Below are 7,500 nucleotides of genomic sequence, written 5' to 3' on the forward strand. Positions count from 1 at the left end.
TAGTTAGAATTCAACTCTCTCCTTTTCTCAGAGAAAACCAAAACGGTGGTTGTATTTTATATATTTATTTAGTCGTGACTTTTGAATAAAAGTGTTTTGTTTAATTAGACGGAATACAATAGAAAATGACATTGTTTTGCAAAATTATTTTGTCTGGCAATAAAAATACAGCGGTAATTACTTTAAGAATTAAAAAAAAACTAACAAATTAATTTGTTAAAAAAACAAAACAAAAAAAAACAACCCCAAAACAACAACACAACAAAAAACAAATAAGAAAACAATTTAAATAAATGAGTTTTGAGAAGCACTAAAGAAAACGAGAAAAAAAGAAAAGTTTAAATGGATAAACAAATATATAAAAACAACACAAATTAATACTAAATTGATATAAAATTAGTAAATTAATAAATTTAATTCAATACTGGAACATTCCCAAAGTCATTACATCAATGGTACCAGCACAAGTAAGGCAATAAATAAGAAAAAGTTCGTTTGCCAAAATCTCTATTTAGTTTTCACTGGTTAATAAGGTGGGCTCATTTGAATTAGCCCGACCTAGAACTAGAGAGGCCAGACAGCAAAAATCGGATTTAGTTCGCCGTCAGGCGACGTGACGATGAGATGACGATGTGGGCGGAGTGGAGTGGTTGGGTGGTGGGGGGGGGGGGGGTGATAAAAAAGAACAGGAGCGTATCCTGGTTTATGCATTACATGATGCATGGTGATTCGCAATCTATCAAAAATACACACAAATTGATTTCAGTACGAAGTATCAAGTTTAAGTAGTAACTTTTGAAATTATCTAATTTAAATTAGATTATTTCTGACCTGATAATACAGCATATAACTTGAAAAAACAGGCTGGTATTTGCCCACCCTGCCCATTATTACCAGCCGTCCCTGGTCAAATTATTATCAACACAACAAGATTCAGGCACCAACTCGCAGTTGTTTATGTTTGATGAGGGCTATCTCCACGTGAAGCGCTCACGTGTCTTTTCATGGCAACACGTACATTCATAAATTATTCGAAGCCAGCAGCAGCAGCTGATGAACGCGGGTTTAATTATCCAACCTATTTGGTTTTTATGTGGCTTGCGTAACTCAATGTTTTGTTGTCTGATTCTTTTTGTTTTTGTTTTAGAGAGCCATAGAGACAATAGGGAGTCTCGTAATATTCTTTGTCTTTCGAACTGATGCTAAGCAGTAAGCAGTAAAGGTTACAGAGGGGTAGCGTTATTATTATTATACATCGTCAAGGACTTCGCTTCTGTCTCGTATCCAGAGGTCATTGACACCACGCAGCGCTGTGCTCCTCTCACTTTTCTGTGGCCCCGTGTGGCCTCGAGAAAGCCATCTCGTGCTATTTCGCCAATGGATTTTTGATCAGCCAAAACGCGGAATTTGTAGCACCCTCCTCCTCCCCCCCCCCCCCCCCTCCAAACCGTAGTGAGTTGGACCGTCAGCCATCGTCAACTTATAGCCTGACACTGACCAAAAAATGACGTCAAAATGCCAGTCTTTGGCCAGAACTCACTAGGCGGTGCAAAAACCAAATAATCACGTCAAAATGCCAGTCCTTTTGGATTTCAGTGTCAGGCTACGTATAGTTATAGTTAATGACGTCAAAAGGCCAGTCTTTTGCCATAAAAGAAAACAAACCGTGAGTTGTATTCAATAGTTCAACCAATGAAATAACTCGTTTCCTTGAGCTCTACTAACGACATCTCACTAGACGCTACACAGACCTAAAAAATGAAGTCAAACTGCCAGTCCTAGAGGATTCTAGTGTCAGGCTATATGTTAACGATGGCTGCGGTTCCAGTGTCAGGTTATATAAGTTAACGATAGCTACGCTAGAACCCTCCAGGACTTACAGTTTGACGTCATTTTAAAGGTTTGTGCAGCGTCTAGTGAGTTGTTGTTAGTGGTGGTCAAGGAAACAAGTGATCCCATTGGTTGAACTGTTGAATACAACTCACGGGTTGTTTTCTTTTGTGGCTAACGGACTTTTGACGTCATTTGTTGATCAGTGTCAGGCCGTAGCCATCGTAAACGCCTGACACTGACCAAAAAATGATAAAGTTTGGCCACAAAAGAAAACAAATCGTGAGTTGTATTCAATATTTCAACAAATGGGATCACTTGTTTCCTCCAGCTGTACTAATAACAACTCACTAGGCTGTGCAAAAAAAAAAAAAAACAAAAAAAAACAACAACTAGAAAATGACGTCAAACTATAAGTCTTAGTGGGTTCTTGTGTCAGGCTTTTTAAGTTAACGATGGCTACGATCAGGCCATGAGTTTACGAAGGCCACGATTCAAGTGTCAGGCAAAAGTTAACGATGGCTACGCTCAAACCCACTGAGACTAATAATTTAATCCAATAGTCTGATGCCACGTCGCCTAGCAACGGCGGCCATCGTGGTTCAAACAAAAAAAATCGGTACTTTTTATTCTTCATGCTGGCTAGAACTTTACATATATCTTGTGATCAGAATGTATAAAAGTCAAAACATGATCATATTTATAATGTTTTTCTACTCTGGATACACTTTTATGCTCGTCGGAGAAATATTTCATAGGGCCTTCCGCGATTGTTCCGATGAGAGCCAGTTACTAAGTTACCATGCGTCATTATGAGGGAAGTGACGTTACGACTGTTGAAGCGTATTGTGAACGATGACTCTTTGTTATTATTGTTCAACCCCTAAAATTGTTATTAGATCCCTCTCCATTCGCTTAATCAGATTATTAATGCTATGCGTTTAGGTGGAAAACTCAGAACACAGACCAGTCAGATATAGCGTACCAAGACACAACACTATGTGTAACCTTTATAGTCGTTTATAGTCTAACTGATAGGGTTGAATTTGGGTTTTTTTATTCGTCACCAGTCATGATTGAGCTTTATATAGCGCAATATACACTAAATGTGCTCAAAGCGCTATACAAGGGCTCCCTGGTCAACAGCAATATTTAACATGTAGGACGGGACATGACGCCTGTTAGGCGATATTACAATTGTTCGGACAAAGACAACGCTGTTAACGGCCAGGTACTCATTTTACACCTTAGTACGGTGAGAGAATGTCAGTAAAGAGCCTTTTCCAAGGACTCAACTATGCGCCGAGCGCGAGGCTCGAACCCAGGACCTTCCGATTCGTAAGCGAGTGTGATACCACTAGACCACATAGCCGCACGTCATGACACCACACTGTGATAGTCAGCATATTCTTGTTATCACTCAATGTCCTTGGTTTTAATCAATAACCTAACAGATTTAGCCGATGATATGTTTTGTCACATTTATTTTTCCAAGTCAGCGATTCTTTGATATTTGGATATTGGAAAGGAGGAGAGAGAGAGGAGAGGAGAGAGAGGAGAGAGAGAGAGAGAGAGACAGAGAGAGAGAGAGTCAGAGAGAGAGTGTGTGTGTATGTGAGAGAGATATAGAGAGAGGGAGAGAGAGAGAGAGAGAGAAAAGAGAGATGGAGAAAGAGAGGAGACAGAGGGAAAGAAAGAGATATATAGAGAGAGCACAGAGAGAGAGAGAGAGGAGAGAGAGAGAGAAAGAGAGAGAGACAGAAGAGAGATAGAGAGAGAAAGACAGTGATAAAGAGATAGAGAGATAGAGATGAGAGAGAGAAAAAGAGAGATAGAGATGAGAGAGAGAAAAAGAGAGATAGAGAGAGAGAGAGCGAGCGAGCGAGAGAGAGAGAGAGAGAGAGAGAGAGAGAGAGAGAGAGAGAGAGAGAGAGAGAGAGAGAGAGAGAGAGAGAGAGAGAGGGAGAAAATCGATTAATTGACCTAAGTCCATCCATTTTAATGATGGACTGTTTCCAGATTTGCCGTTTTGTACAAATCCAGGCTCGGGGTCCCGATAACTCCATTTGTAGAACGTTCTTTCACGCGCATAGTTCTCATTGGATAGGAATAATTTTTATTTTTATTTTTAATTTAGAAGCATATCGGTTTTTAACAATAAACCATAATTCTACATTCCAGGCAGTTTGTGTGATAATAAATGAGGTTAAGTCATAAATGGATCATAAATTTGCATTTCTTTATCATATTACAGAATATTATATTATGTGCCTTTGCATATATTTTATAATCGCTGAAGCGCAGGTAATCACGTTTGATGACGTCTCAAGTGTTGTAGCTGATAAGATAATAATTTTTGTTATCCAAGTTTTAACAAATCCAATGGGTTTTTTATGTTTTAAGATCCTTTTTGATGGTCTTGAAATGTTATCAATTTATTTATCAAAGCGGTCACGCGTGGCATAACGTCAACACTCATTGTACGAGGAGGAGGAGGAGTAGAGGGAGGACGAGGAGATGGAAGAGGAGATGGGAGAGACAACAGAAGAAGAAGAAGAAAGAAAGAAGAAGAAGAAGAAGAAGAGAAGAGAAGAAGAAGAAGAAGAAGAAGAAGAAGAAGAAGAAAGAAGAAGAAGAAGAAGAAGAAGAAGAAGAAGAAGAAGAAGAAGAAGAAGAAGAAGAAGAAGAAGAAGAAGAAGAAGAGAAGAAGAGAAAGAAGAAGAAGAGAAGAAGAGAAGAAGAAGAGAAGAAGAAGAAGAAGAAGAAGAAGAAGAAAGAAGAAGAAGAAGAGAAGAAGAAGAAGAAGAAGAAGAAGAAGAAGAAGAAGAAAGAAGAAGAAGAAGAAGAAGAAGAAGAAAGAAGAAGAGAAGAAGAAGAAGAAGAAGAAGAAGAAGAAGAAGAAGAAGAAGAAGAAGAAGAAGAAGAAGAAGAAGAAGAAGAAGAAGAAGAAGAAGAAGAAGAAGAAGAAAGAAGAAGAAGAAGAAGAAGAAGAAGAAGAAGAAGAAGAAGAAGAAGAAGAAGAAGAAGAAGAAGAAGAAGAAGAAGAAGAGAAGAAGAAGAAAGAAGAAGAAGAAGAAGAAGAAGAAGAAGAAGAAGAAGAAGAAGAAGAAGAAGAAGAAGAAGAAGAAGAAGAAGAAGAAGGAGAAGGAGGAGGAGGAGGAGGAGAAGGATATCCACACCATGTCTCAGTTTTGAAACTTTTTTTTGCCGATATCAGGCTCGTTTAAATCGATCGATATTTGAAGGACGAACTTTCTGACCAAATGTTTGAATACGAATTTCTTTTCTCCAGAGTACGGCAGTTAACATATGCCAACAGGACTGTTCGCTTAATATTCTATAATGATTTTAAAACGTGGTGCTTTTTTACAATACAATAGTTGGCAGGCATTCCAATGGATTGTCGCAATAGGATTCAATAGTCTGATGTCACGTCGCCCAGCAACGAGCATCTTGGTTCTAATCAAAGAAAATCTGTACTTTTTATTCTCCACGCTGGCGAGACCGTTTTCACGTGTTAGAATGTAAAAAAGTCAAAACATGATCAGATTTATAATGTTTTTCTCCTCTGGACACAGATTTATGCTCATTGGAGAAGTATTTCATTCGGCATTAGGGCATTCTCCATTGTTAAGATAGTTTAAAACGATTTACTAATTTACTATGCGTCATTACAAGGGAATTGACGTCACGACTGTTGAAGGCTATTAGATTAGGTAGCGATAGAACAGCTTGAATCAACCACTACAATCAGTGGTTTTTATGTTTAACATAACAGACTTACTTATTTGCTGCTGTGCGTTTCGACAAATACTCATAACATCCGCCAGCCAGTATTAGCGTACCAACATACAAAATTATGTGTAACCTTATTGATATAATTTAGTGAGAACTACTCACTAAAAATGGATGGCTAAAACCAAAAATAAAGATTTGAGTGACGTCAATAGGATTCAATAGTCTGATGTCACGTCCGCCCATTCGAGCAACTTGTTTCTAAACTTTTATTCATGCTGGCTAGAACTTTTTCACATGTCATGTGATCAGAATGTATAAAAGTCAAAAAAATGATCAGATTTATAACGTTATTCTCCTCTGATTACACTTTTATGCTCGTCGGAGAAGTATTTCATAAGGGCGTCCGCCACTGTTCCGATAGTTAAGAACCAGTTACTAAGTTACTATGCGTCATTACGAGAGAAGTGACGCGACGACCGTTGAACCCTATTGCCTCCACAACAACCAACATCCAATGTAGAAGAGGGAAGAAAGGTCATGACACTCTACTCGGGTTGTTTCTAAAACAAAATTGAGCTTTTATATAGCGCAATATCCACTTAAAGCGCTTTACAAGGGCAGTAACATTAACAGTAACATTTAACATGCAAGACGGGACATGACGCCTATTAGGCGATATTATAAATTTTTATTCGGACAGAGACAACGCTGTTAACGGCTAGGTACTCATTTTACACCTGAATACGGTGAGAGAATGTGAGTAAAGAGCCTTCTCCAAGGACTCAAATTCGAGGCTCGAATCCAGGACCTTCCGATCCGAAAGCGAGTGAGTGTCATACCACTCGACCACATAGCTGCACATTGTGTGTATGTAACCTGTCCTTCGGAGTTCTAATTATTAATATGGATGCATGAAGGTAGCTTAACTATTCCAGTCACAGGTTGTATTTCGGCAAGTAAAAGAGCCAGGATGGGTGGTCTTTATGACGACCAGCATGTATTTAGACAAGAAAATAATAGAAGATGAAATGCAAGGTTTGATTTCAGTCCCCCTGAAGAGTGGTTTTACGCAGCCAATGAAATGGGAACCAGTTTGTAGACATCCCAGTTTTCCTCCCTATTATTATTATGTTGATGATAATGATGATTATGATGATGATGATGATGATGATGATGATGATGAAGATGATGATTATTATTATCATTTTATTATTACTATTATTATTATTATTATTATTATTATTATTATTATTATTATTATTATTATTATTATTATTATTATTATTATTATTATTATTATTATTATTATTATTATTATTATTATTATTATCATTATTATTATTATTATTATTATTATTATTATTATTATTATTATTATTATTATTATTATTATTATTATTATTATTATTATTAGTATGCATGATTGAAAGACTGCCTCTTAAAATTATATGTTAAAATTGAAATAAAACTACAACATAAAATAAATAAGCAAAAGACAAGAAAAAAAAACACAAAAAAAGAATAAAAAAAGAAATCCAAAATAAGAAACAGAAAAACACATCAAAATAAACCCCAACACCCCCCCCCCCCCAAAAAAAAAAAAAAAATAAAAAAAAAGAACAGATACAAAACAAAAAGATACAACATCAAAAAATAATAATAAATAAACACACAAGAAACCCTTTAAAAAAATAAAAAAGCAACAACAACAAAACAAAAAAAAATTAATAAAAAAAAAAAATACAACAATAAAAATAAAACAAAAATCCAACAAAAACGCATATATCGAATACGAAAAAGGGGAACAAACACCAGACTGATATAATTAGGGGACGTAACCCTGATAACTCGTGGCATTCTGTTAAATGGCAAAGTAGACGGCTTGTTTCCCTTATTATTATTATTATTATTATTATTATTATTATTATTATT

Source organism: Berghia stephanieae, chromosome 4, assembly GCF_034508935.2.
Source record: "Berghia stephanieae isolate SIO BIC M18660-M18661 chromosome 4, UCSD_Bste_1.3, whole genome shotgun sequence".
NCBI classification, from domain to species: Eukaryota; Metazoa; Mollusca; class Gastropoda; order Nudibranchia; family Aeolidiidae; genus Berghia; species Berghia stephanieae.